This window comes from Corylus avellana, chromosome ca10, assembly GCF_901000735.1.
Source record: "Corylus avellana chromosome ca10, CavTom2PMs-1.0".
In the NCBI taxonomy this organism is placed as follows: domain Eukaryota; kingdom Viridiplantae; phylum Streptophyta; class Magnoliopsida; order Fagales; family Betulaceae; genus Corylus; species Corylus avellana.
The window spans coordinates 3,081,052-3,094,733 of record NC_081550.1 but is presented as its reverse complement, the minus strand read 5'-3'; the positions used below and the strand labels follow the sequence as shown (position 1 = coordinate 3,094,733).

Here is a 13,682-nt window from a genome sequence, read left to right as displayed (position 1 = left end):
TTAACGTTTAAAATTAGGGTTGTCAACCCGGTCCGGTTTCCCGGTTTTTGGCCAAAACCGGAACCGGAACCGGGGTACCCCGGTTCTCGGTTTTGGGAAACCGGAACCAAAACCAGGACCCCGGTTAACCGGGGTCCCTGTTTCGGTTTTACCCGGTCCGGTAACTGGTTTTTGAAAAAAATTAGTGTTTGGGGCTTATTCCATTATTTTTTTCATAAGTTAGCTCATTTAAAAAAAAAAAGCTATTAATCTTTTTGTCTAAATTAAAGAGGCTTTATTGTGATTGTTCCAAATAATTAAAAAATAAACCTAAAAAAGCCTAAAAATCCTAAAAAATCAATGTTTTTGCCTATATGAGCCTTAGAAATAAAAAATTAAAATTTTTAAAATACCCTAAAAATCATTTTAAATTAGATACATAAAGAAAACATTAAAACAATAAAAAGTAAAAACAAGTATGTAAACAAACCAACATGCACAAGAAATAAATACCCTTACTACAACAATTCAAAACCCAAAAAAATAAAACAAGTATTTAAATAATCTACCAATCAAAAAAAATACACTCACAATAAAAATAGTTCACAAACATATTACAAAGACAATATATATATATATAATAAAATAAGACCCGGTTCCGGTTTTCCCGGTTTTTACCGGGTGCCAAAAACCGGGACCGGAACCGGGGTCCCGGTTTTTTTTTTTTTTGGCAACCAGAACTGGAACCAGTCCCCGGTTTCCCGGTTTTCCGGTTTCCCGGTCCCGGTTCCGGTTTCCCGGTTATTTTTGACACCCCTATTTAAAATTTAACGGAAGAGTTCAAATTGACTGCAATTGAAAGTTCAAGGGTTCAATTTGAAATGTTTTAAAGTTGGAAAGGGCTTGATGCACGTTAAATCAGGGTCGGGGTCTAAAGTGAAGTTTCCTTGAAATAAAAAAAGGAAAGCAAATATGCGATTACCAAAACATAATTTGAGTAGGTAAAATTTAAATCACGTGGGAATTCAATGGGAGATAAAATTCCCGCGCCCTCTTTTCTCATTGTTTCCACAACCGTGGGCTTACCTTGAGACACAAGAAAGAAGACCTACTGCAAGAGAAAAAGAAAGAGCAGGCAGGAAGAACAAACTTCTCAAACTTACGGTGTTCTAGATCGTGAGAAAAGCGGCCATGAAGAGCCATCCGAAGAACAAGGGTGGTGACGCAGGAAAGGAGGAGAAGCTAACGGAGTTAAAAAAAGAAGGAAGAGCAGAGTAAAGGGGTGGATAAGAAAGTCCCCAAACGGGTTAGGGAGATGCAAGAGGCACTTGCTCGGCGAAAAGAAGCGGAAGAGAGAATGAAAAGGGAAGAGGAGGAGAGGTTGAGGAAGGAGGAAGAGGAGCAGATTAGGCGGGAAGAGATTGAGGAAGATAAGCGCAGGAAGAAGGAAAGGGAAAAAGAGACTTTGCAGAGGAAGAAATCGGAGGGCAAGATTTTGACAACAAAATAGAGGGAAGAGGCTCGGCGGTTGGAATCTATGAGAAACCAAATACTTGCTAATGCAGGGGTTGGGGTTCCTCTTCCTTCTCCGGCCACCGTTGCACAAACTAAACGACCGGTACTGTACAAGCAAAAACAAACTCACCGACAAGCAAATGGCGCTGCCCCTTATAAGGCGGTGGAGAATGTAGAAGGAGAGGAAGAACCGCAAGAGAAGGTTGATGAGGAATCAATCAATGTAGAAGCTGAGGCTACCGAAGAGGATGAATGGGATGCAAAGTGCTGGGATGATTTAGCCGTTAATCTTTCGATTAAAAGCGTATTTGCTGATGAAGAGACAAAGGCTGCTAAGAAAACCATTCCATCCTAGAATCCTGAGAATTATAAGAGAAAAGATGCTGACTTGAAAAAAGAAGAACCGATTTCGGAGGCTAGCTCCAATCAGAGTGAAAATAGCCTTTGTTCCCCGATTTGCTGCATCTTGGGCCACGTGGACACTAGTAAGACCAAGTTGTTGGATTGTATACGAGGTACTAATGTTCAGGAAGGTGAAGCTGGAGACATCACTCAACAGATTGGTGCAACATATTTTCCTGCTGAGAACACACGTGAGAGAACCAAGGAACTCAAAGCTGATGCTAAACTGAAGGTCCCCGGGCTATTGGTTATTGACACTCCTGGGCACGAATCATTCACTAATTTAAGATCACGAGGTTCAGGTTTATGTGATATTGCAATCTTGGTTGTAGATATTATGCATGGTTTGGAGCCACAAACAATAGAATCACTTAATCTTTTAAAAATGAGGAATACAGAATTCATTGTTGCATTGAATAAGGTTGAGGTTTTATTATCTAATTTGCTTTTGGTGTTGGTATTCCCCCTTCTTATTATTATTGATGTTTAATTTTTTGTTTTTGTTTTTGATTTCTGTAGGTGGACAGGCTCTATGGCTGGAAAACATGTCGCAATATGCCAATTGTGAAGGCCATGAAGCAGCAATTAATCTAAGGATGTACGCAATGAGTTCAATATGAGGCTCACTCAGGTTTTATAAATTCTGCCTTTTTCTCATTGCTTCATTCTTGTCAGTTTGGCTCATTACTCATTATTAGGTTTCTTTTTGTTGGTTGTCAGATTATCAGCCAGTTCAAGGAGCAGGGATTAAATACTAAATTGTACTATAAAAATAAGGAAACGGGGGAAACTTTCAGCATTGTGCCTACAAGTGCTATTAGGTACAACTTGTGGACTTTTATTCTTTTAGGATCTTCAGCTGCAAAATTTCTAATGCTAATTTCCTGATACAGTGGCGAAGGCATACCAGATTTGTTGTTATTATTAGTTCAATGGACTCAGAAAACTATGGTTGAGAAACTTACATGCAGCAGTGAGATGTAGGTGTGCAGTGATCTTCTCAAATGATTTTCATTTGGTTTTAGTGCTTTAAGGTAGTAGCATGGAAATATAATTGTGGTTAAATTTGGCACCAGTGTACTGTGTTGGAGGTCAAGGCTGTTGAAGGTCACGGGACAACTGTTGATGTTGTGTTAGTCAATGGTGTGCTTCATGAAGGAGATCAAATAATTGTTTGTGGCATGTAGGCAAGCATCTAAAACATGTTTCCACATGATCTCATGCTAGCTTTCAATTTCTTACAAATGATTCTTGCTTTGTAGGGGCCTATTGTCACCTCGATTCGAGCTTTATTGACACCCCATCCAATGACACCCCATCCAATGAAGGAACTCTGAGTTAAGGTATGGTCTCTTTTCACATATTTACATAGTTTTTGTAGCTCTTGGGTTGGTAAAATAGAACTCCAGTATACTGCTAGCAATCTAACTTGTGAAGAAGAGCTAGTTGACCTCAATATGAAAAATGATCTAAAACATACAAAAGAGATTTTAACATGATTCTTTCTTTTGAGTTTCATACTGCCTAATTAAGGGGATTAGTTGTTCTCTTTTAAATAAAACAATTTAAAGTTAATAAAATGCAACTGGAATTATTGTTAATATCACGGAAGGCCAATTAAGGTCTTGAAGATAATCTGCAATAGTGCTCCATTGTATAGTTGGGATCTTAAGCTGCATGCCTCATGGTGATGAATGGGAGAATTTTTTTGGGCCTTTAAAAATCCTAGAGTGACATTGGAGGACAAAAGTCCATGGGCAAATGAGGGGTGAGGAAAATGTAAACAATGAGAGAAAAAATTACAAGGAAGTTCAGTAATCCCACCTTAGAATGGCCATGCCATACTATCAGAATCGGAGGACTCATGGAAGTCCACAAGTTAATATATATATATATAATTTTTGTTTTTTATTTTTATGATTGTATCACTGATCTTAACTGGGACTATGTCCATTTAGTAGTCTATTCAGTTGTTTGAAGCACCTTGGCTTCAGAAGTTAATTTTGCATAGCCAAAAGTTATGCAATGCTTTGGATGATGATGATTCAGTGGTGGTCTGATTGCAGGGAACTTATCTGCACCATAAGGAAATCAAGGCTGCAATGGGTATCAAGATCACAGCACAGGTATTTTTTGCACTTGGTTGAAATCAAGGTCAATCCAACCTAATTTCAGCTTATTTGTTGAGTGTTTCAGTAATGCACTTGCACAATTAAAGCGCGGATTGCTGGTTCGTTTTAACGCAGGGCCTTGAGCATACTATTGCTGGCACTGATCTTTACGTTGTAAGGCCTGACGATGATATAGAGGATGTTAAGCATGCAACTATGGAAGATATGAAGGCAGTCATTAGCAGGATTGATAAAAGTGGTAAAGGAGTTTACGTACAAGCATCGACCATAGGATCATTGGAAGCATTGCTGTTGTTTTTGAACTCTCCAGCAGTAAACATTCCTGTTAGTGGCATATATATGCATAGGCCCTGTGCATAAAAAGGATGTCACGAAGGCCAGTGTAATGCTTGAAAAGACAAAAGCATATGCTACCATCTTGGCATTTGATGTCAAAGTTACACCAGAGGCCCAGGAACTTGCAGATGAATTGGGTGTGAAGATTTTTACTGCTGATGTCATATATCATGTATACGATCAATTTAAAGCCTATATTGATAATCCCAAGGAGGAAAAGAAGAAGGAAGCTGCTGAAGATCCAGTCTTTCCATGTGTTCTTAAGATTTTACCAAATTGCATTTTCAATAAGAAGGATCCAATTGTATTGGGGGTTGATGTCGTCGTCTATGGAATTGCGAAGGTAATTATTTTCAGCCCGTCTGGTTTGTTTTCTCTTGTTTAAGGGACACTATAATGTTTATCAAGTAGTTGCGTCCCTTTGCGCTTTTTGAATATATATATATATATATATATATATAAAGTATTTGGTTTATATTTTTGTACATATCTGATGCAATCTGTTTTCTGCACAGGTTGGGACTCCAATTTGTATTCATCAAAAGGATTCCACTTTCATATTGATATTGGACGAATTTATTCGATTGAAAATAACCATAAACCTGTGGATAGTGCAAAGAAAGGGCATAAGGTTGCAATTAAGGTATGTATTTGTTTGAATCACTGATGCTATGAATACCCTCTGGTTGTCTGAGCATGATTTGTAATGTCAAATTTGATGCTTTAGAATTTGTAATGCAACGATTACAGTCTGGTGGAGGTTGGCTGATATTTGTGTTTTTAAAGATAGTTGGCTCCAACTCTGAGGAGCAGCAAAAGATGTTTGGTAGACATTTTGATGTTGAGGGTGAATTAGTGAGCCACATCTCATGGAGGTCCATTGATGCACTTGAAGCTAATTATGGGGTGAGTGGTTAATTGATTCTCGCCCACAATTTTCTTTACTATGGATTTTGTTGCAATTATTGTTTACTGTTACTTCAAAATATGCAGGATGATCTGTCCAAAGACGAGCGGGAGGAGTTGGTTCAGAAATTGAGCATTCTTTTCAAGATACGATGAAGATTGCATTGCCAGAGTTGCTTTTCAAGATCCAAGGGGCTTCATCATTTTTTTTTTTTCCTTTTCTTTTGTGTGATTAATAGAAGGTTTTTTAGGCTTTGGGTGGTAATTTGATGAGGTATATGAATTTTCTCATGATTTTATTATAGTACTCGATGAAAAGGCACATGCTTGTATATGATATGAAATGTTAAGGAATTTATACAATGGAATGACATGAAAAGTCATGAAATGTTTATGAAATGTTATGTGTGAGTATGTGATATCGATGTAGCGGAAGACTTGACCAAAAGATAAAACAAACCATTAGACTTGAAGAACGATAAACTCCGCAAAGTATTTTTGAGAAATTCTCGTAATTGTGTCTTTTACATCACAGACACGTATGCACGCGCGCACACGCACATATATATAGAAGATAAATATTTGTAAAGAAAGTAAACATTCTCTTTAGCCTTTAGCTTGGGGTCACTATTAAATTTTAAGATGATCGATCATTATTGAATTTTGATCTATTGGTGATTTTAAATGCCACATCTTATTTAGAATGACTCTAGGAGGACTCTCCTTATATCATTACTCAATGAAAATATACAATATATTTATCCTATTTATAACTAGTTTCACGTTATTACCAACTGTTTTGAATGATGATGACCTCTTTTGTTTATTACTAGGATTTGAGATGAGGGGAGACAACTAAGAAAATGAAGATATTTAAGGATAAAAAATTAATTTTGAAGGTTAAACTCGAAAAAAAAAAAAATAAAATAAAACATAAAATTTAAGAAAACTTTAAAATTTTTTAGGAATTTTTAGAAAATTTAGGACAGACTTCTGTTCCCCGAAAGGCAAGGGTACGTAGTTCCGTCCCCGACTTCAACATAGTAACACTTTAGATAATTTACAAATTCATGAGACATGCTATAACTTCAACCAAAAGTCACCCCAAAACAACCTTTTATTTAAATCAAACTACCTTTTGTTCTTTTTCTTTTTCTTTTTCTTATTTTTCATCCCCAATAAAAAAATAGTGTTTAAACTAAACTTCGTTATGCCACGCATGCATGGTAAAGGGTTTAGACCATGCAATATATATATATATACTCCTCATACTCATACCATAACCATCCATAGCTTCTTTATACCACACACACATATATATATATATATATATATATATATATGTGGCACATATTTAGTATCAAATGACAAAAACTTCAAGAGAATTAAAGAAGCTATGGATGGTTATGGTATGAGTATGAGGAGAATTGTATTGGTGATGATGATGATGTTAATCATGCCTATATCATCCTCTCTCCATCCCCATCCTCCTTCTCTCCCTCCTCGCTCGACATTTCCCCTTGCCGCCCCTCTCTCTTCCCCTTAGAGTGATGCTTTCTGTAACTCAATAAAACCAATATGTTATGCAATCTGTGCAATGAAATACATGAGATTTTGAGGAATTAACCTTTATGGAAAAGCTTTAAAAGATCCCCAAGAGGTAGCTCAATCAGTTGGGATCATACTTAATGAAGTGGAGGTCACTAGTTCGAATCTCCCTCCCCCCCTCTTTGTGCGGACATGTCAAAAAAAAAAAAAAAAAAATAGCTTTAAAAGAATGTATGCATCTTAAATGTAATCATGAATAGCTGCACTCTTTGTAAACTCCAACTTAGAGCAAGGTAATTCTCTCTTTCTATCATTCTCACTTCACCAACATAGATTTAAACTATTACATGTAGTTTTTACAGAAGAAACTAAATGTTAAATCACCAATTATCCCGGAATATTATATGTGAATGACGGAGACAAGGTTCAAACTCACAACTTTTTGCTTTGATACCATGTTAAATCAGTGCTTATTCTAAAATGTAAAGATGATTGAAAGTGATCGATTTAATAGTTTAACTAATATTTTAACACTGCCTTTCAAGTGTGCGTTTAAACGATCCTCCTTAATAAGTGAAATCTAACACGTGAAATATTTAATTGAAATGGCAGGTAAATGACAGACAAGATTTGAGATTAGGACCTTTGACTCTGATACCATGTTAAATTAACATTTATCCTAAAGGTTTGAGCTATATTCCCTTGGTTTTTGAGATAATATGTTTGTTCTACATGTTAATATGTTTGTACTGACTCGTGTAGGGGACAATGGAGATACTACCATAATTTTGTGCCTCTTTTACTTCAAAATTAGCTCATCACATGTGAAAACTGATTTTATAGTCTGGATTTTCATAAACTATTTTATCATTCTTTTTTCTTTTGGAAACACACACACACGCGCGCGCACACACACACAGATATATATATATATATGGATCTTTTAATCTAAAGCTTATGGAAAAGAATGAGTTTTGATCTAGTTGGGGAGAGAAACAGCAAGCAAGTAAAGCAAGAGTAAATTAGTATATATATTATGACACAACTTTTAGCCCAAAAACACTTTATATTTTCTCAATGTGAGCGAAAGTTAATCATGGGCTCTGATACCAATTGTTGGGGAAAGAAACACAATGGAGTCAAACAAGAGTAAATTAATATACATATTAGGATACCACTTCTAACCCAAAAGCTTAAGATAATGGGCTTAGATCCACTTAAATATATTAAGTACTATTTTTCTTTATATTTTCTCAATGTGGGACATAAACCTCACAAATACATGTACAACAGATCTAAATATATATAGTTTGTACAAGTACTCTATTTACCTACTCTTCATATATGGGTGGAACTATAAAAATTTATCAACCAGCACTTTATAGACTCTAGTGTTGAAGTTGTTATTTTTAACGTCTTATATGCAAAAGCGATTAATGCTAAATGTCATTTTCATGTCCTTTTTGTGTTCCTCCAAAATTAATGTGACTTTAAAATTATCATTCGATTTAACCACATCAATTTTGAAATGATACAAAAGAGATACAAGAATGACATTTAGCATTAGTCTATGCAAGCAACTGGCTAAAGACCAAAGTCTAATGTGTAGATTTACTCTTAATATACTATTTACTCTTAATATAATATTATCATCATTAGAATTTGCTAGATTTTGAATAAATAGTATCTCAAATATTATATATGATCAATATTCATATAAAGAATTCTAAATGTTAAATTTCTAACATTTCCAATTACCCCATGAGATTCTAATAAAAGACAAGATGTTTTTATGTAGCAGGTGTACGTGAATAAAGTGAGCGCCCATGCAAGACAAATTTCTAGCTATTTCTCATAAGTTTCTATTATATATAGTTTTATTGAAGCAAAACAACATGTTGTTAATTAGTTTGCTGGAATAAACCAAAGCCAACGAGGTGTACTTTACTTTTGTTTTATTAATGAATGCCCTAGCTAATACTACATAAATAAATTTTATGCTTCATGGAGATGCAATTTTCTTTAAGAATTGCTTGTATGTAGATGATGATACATTTCCAAAAATATGTAAGATTGAGATTAAGCTCAATTTTAAAACCCTCAAGACAACTTATATTAACTGTTAATTCCTTAAAATATGCAAGAGAAGAAACAAAAGAGAATTTGAACATTGGTTTAAAACTTATAGAAAACTACAATATACTGAAAATGGTTTAAACTATATATTCTCATAATTTAGGCTGAGGCTTTGTATTTATAGAACCTTTGGTTTACATCAGATAGCAATGTACATGTAATTGAATAATTAAAATGCACAATAGATTTGGCAATAGATAACATATACTGTTTATCCTTATTGCCAGCTTAATTATTGATCGTTTTATCCTCATTTGACTGAGAGAATATATGGATTATATCCTTAACATACCCCTTCAAACTCTAACACAGTAATAGAAGAACAATGAGCTTGGATCGAAGTAGAGCAAATTGGGATGAGGAAAGAGGCTTTTTAGGGGTAGATCCAGTTAGAGAAAGGAAAGGGGATGAAAAATGCAGGAAAAAAAAAAGAAGGGAAGAAATGTGAAATGGGATGACAATGAGTTCAACTTTTAAACCCATAAAATAACCAAATTAAAAAGGAGGGTGTTAGTTGTTACTGTTCAACTGACACCCCTTTAAGAGGGGGTGTCAGTTGAATAGTAAACCGACACATTCAAGAGTAGCAGTTGTTACTGTTCAACCGACACACTTTTTAGGGGTGTTGATTGAACAGTAAACCGACACCTTTAGTAGTGACAGTTTATTGTTGAACCAACACCAATTTAAAAATAGTGTCGGTTGAATAGTAAACTGATACCTTAAAGGTGTCAGTTTACTGTTGAACCAACACACTCTACAGAACGTCACTAAATTCGTTTTTTTTTTTTTTTTTTTTTTTTGGGTTGTGTTGTGAGTTATCGGCTAACTGATCATGACTAGACGAAAAATGAATATCAAGAGATTTGTTGCAACCATGTCATGCACAAAGTGAAAATCAATTTCCACGTGTTTGGTGCGTGCTTGAAAAATAGAATTTGAAGAGAAATACGTGGCATGCTCTAATGTTGTCACACTAAAGAAGATGGGGTTTTCGCACATGCATGAATCTAAAGCTCAGAAAGAAGGGACTTCAATCAACCAAGTAATCTCAACCACTACACTAGCCAGAGCTTTGTATTCAACTTCTGTGCTAGATCTGACAACTAATACGTTTTTATTAATAAGATGTATCAATAAAAACTTAGAAAGGCCCTTTATACTTTATAAGGCTATTCTATGTTATATGAAATTCTTCCTAATAAAGAGCCTTTAGAATCAGCACCCTTATCTTTGAAAAGGATCCCTCATATTCAGCCTGTCCCATAGAAGCCGAAGCCTTCGGTAATAAATAGTATAGCTAGGTCCATAATTTTTCCGGAGCTCTCCTCTCTCTCATCTTACTGAAAAAAAAACTTTCCTTTCCGGTAGCCCATGGGGGAGGGAACTACGGTTCCCTCCTTCCCTTCCTTTTTTCCTTTTTTCTCCCCGGTCTATTTCAGATACTTTTTGCACCTCTTTGGAGGCTATATCCGCCTCTTTGGAGGACTTACCCATCAGCCCATTCAGCCGCTCGGTTTTAGCCTCCAACCGTTGTCCTCGGCCCCGGATCCGCTTCCTTTGTAAAGATTTTGGATCTAATTTTTTTTTTTTAAATTAGATCTAGCATTTTCAGGAAGCCACTTCCTCAGACGCGCCCCTCCTTTGTGATCCTTGGTCCCTCCGCTTCCTGCCGGCGTCGACTACGTCATCGTTCGGCCATTGCAAGACGGTACGTGGTCCCCACGCGCCCGAGAGTTGGTCTTACTCGCGGGAGCGTGAACCCACGCGCCGCCGTGCAGCGTCTTCCTCCGCCCCTCCTCTCGGTTGTCGGCTGCTTCAGTCTCTGATGTTGTTGTTTTGTCTTAGTTTTTTCCTGCTTTATGTATTATTCTGTCTGTATTTATTTTTTTCTATTATGGTGTGGCCGTCTGTCGGTGTCCCATTTCTGGCCTTTTGCATCGCAGTTTCTGTTCTGCTTGCAAAGATTTCTTCGGATTTCTTTGTTTTGCCTTTATTAGCAGCCCTTTGTGGCTGTATTGGTACTTTTATAGGGCCGGGTCATTTTTTGTCCCATTCCCTCTTGTTACCTTGCTTGGTTTTCAATTCTTGTTTCTGCTTTGCTATTAGGTTTGGTTTGGGCTGTAGTTTGGGTTGGCCACCCACCTTGTAATTCCCTGTTCCCTTTTCCCTTATTTGCTTATAAAAAAAAAAAAAAAAATAGTATAGCTCACTTCTTTCTTTATTTTACTCATAATATCTAAGGCATGTTCTTCATGATGCAACCAATAGAAGGGCGAAGAATCATCTTAAGAATAAAGATTACTTAGAATGAAAAATTATGTAAAATGTGAAAAAAAAATTTATTAGAATTGTCAAAACTATTTAATAAAAATTAAAATTACACGCTCTTAGCACAAGATTTGTGTTGGAAATAAAAATTATTCTTCTTAAAAATATTTTTGTAAATTATAATTAGTACCCGTTTGTATAAGATAATCATTCATTCTCTTATATGTAAGTTTTATTATTATATGAAAGTTTTCTTCATGTCACGCTATTACATGTTGTATGACGATTTTAGATTTAACTCGTTTCCAACCAATGGATTTTCATATACCCTTTGAAATAGGTGCATTAGTAATGTTGTGACAAATGGATTGTACAATTTCTTTGATTTAATTATGACAAGAATCAAATTTAACCAACCAATGGGAAAGCAAATGACATCTTTATTAGCATATATAGCAAATAGACACATTAACTTCAACATGGTAATTAACACTTTAGAAATTCACGATTATAGGCTTATAGCCACCAATTACATTTTGGCAAAGGTCACCTCAAAGCAATTACCATTCATTTAAATCAAACCTTTTGTTCTTCTTTTTCTTTTTCTTATTTTCCATCTCGAATAAAAAAAAATAAAAAATAAAAAAACTTTGTTTTCCCACATGGATATGGTAAAGGGTTTAAGACCATGCATGCAATATATATATATATATATGGCTTTGTGTTAGAGATCCAAATGACAAAAGCTTCAAGAGAGTGAAGGAAGCTATGGATGGTTATGGTATGAGTATGAGGAGAGTTGTATTGATGATGATGATGATGTTACTTATGCCTATATCATCGTCTCTCCATGCCCATCCTCCTCCTCTCCCTGCTCACTCATCATTTTCACTTGCCCCGTCTCTCTCTTCCCCTCTCATGAGTGATGCTTTCTATTCAAAACCAATATGTTATTTGAACTGTACTCGAAAATACCTTAACCTTATACGAGGAAGTGGCATTTATGTAGGGATGCAAAGGCGGGCGGTTAAAAACCGTCCGCTAACCGCTAACCACTATAACCGCCAACTGCCTAACTGCTTAATCGCCTAACTGCATTAACCGCTATAACCGCCTACGGTTAGCGGTTAGCGGTTATTGGGTCTACTAACCGTAACCGCTAACCGCCTTTTTATATAATATATTTTTATAATTATAATTATAAAAATATTTATACATATAACATAATCACTTGATCATTAAATCACATTTTTTAAAAAAATAATTAAATCACAATTTGAGTATTAATATATTATCACTATAATTTATATGATTATATCATATAATCACTTGATTATTAAATTACAATTTTTTTAAAAAAAAATAATTAAATCACAATTTGAGTATTAATATATTATCACTATAATTTATATGATTATATCGCATGTGATTGATCATTAAATCATTTGATTATATAATAACAAATTATACATATATAATATGACATAACTCATAAGTATACCAATTCATACTAATACAACAATTAAATATCTAGAGACTGATTTTCAATGTATGTTATAAACTTATAAGTCTATATATGTTATAAGTCTATATAAGTCTACATATGTATATGAATAATATAAATGTATAATATCAATACTTAATCATATGATTTAATGAAAATTCAAATACTTTATTCAAGACTTCAAGTAAATCATATTATTAATGTACAATGATGATATGATTCGTATAATATCAAATTAAGTAATTGACATTGAATTAAACAATGACCAATGTGTTACTTATAAACACAATTTAAGTATTAATGTATTATCATTATAATTTTAGTAATTTATATATTATCACTATAATTGATATGATTATATCACATGATGACTTGATCATTAAATCATATGATTATATAATAATAAATAATACATATATAATATGACATAACTCATAAGTCATAAGTCTACAAGTTAATCATATGATTCATGTACAATGATAATCACAATTGATTCAATTGAATTAAACAATATATTACTTATAACTACAAGTCTACAATTTAATTAAAGCATTATTAGATACTTTAGGAATTTAGGATTTAGAAGATATTAAAAAAATGAGGGTAAAAAAAAGCCCAAAAAAAAAAGCCCAAAAAGCCCTAAAGAAAGCCTAAAAAGCAAAAAAAAAAAGCCCAATTTTAAAAAAGCGGTTAGCGGACAGTTATCTATTTCGCTAACCGCTAACCGCCTAGTAAAATCTACTAACCGCTAAGGCGGTTACGGTTAGCGGTTATTGCCACTAACCGCTAAGGCGGTTACGGTTAGCGGTTATTGCCACTAACCGTTAACCGTAACTGCCTTTGCACCCCTACATTTATGGACATACGGTTATGCTATGTGTGCGTATTATATGTAATCGTGTATTATTTCATGAATAGCTACACCAACTTGGAACAAGGTAATGATCATCTCT

The 13,682-nt window shown here is 34.7% G+C and overlaps 1 pseudogene; it reads left to right on the top strand.

Annotated features, from left to right (window-relative positions):
• The first annotated feature begins 1,101 nt into the window (after positions 1-1,101).
• The window catches only part of LOC132164406 (eukaryotic translation initiation factor 5B-like), a 13,462-nt pseudogene continuing 881 nt past the window's right edge, over positions 1,102-13,682 (top strand).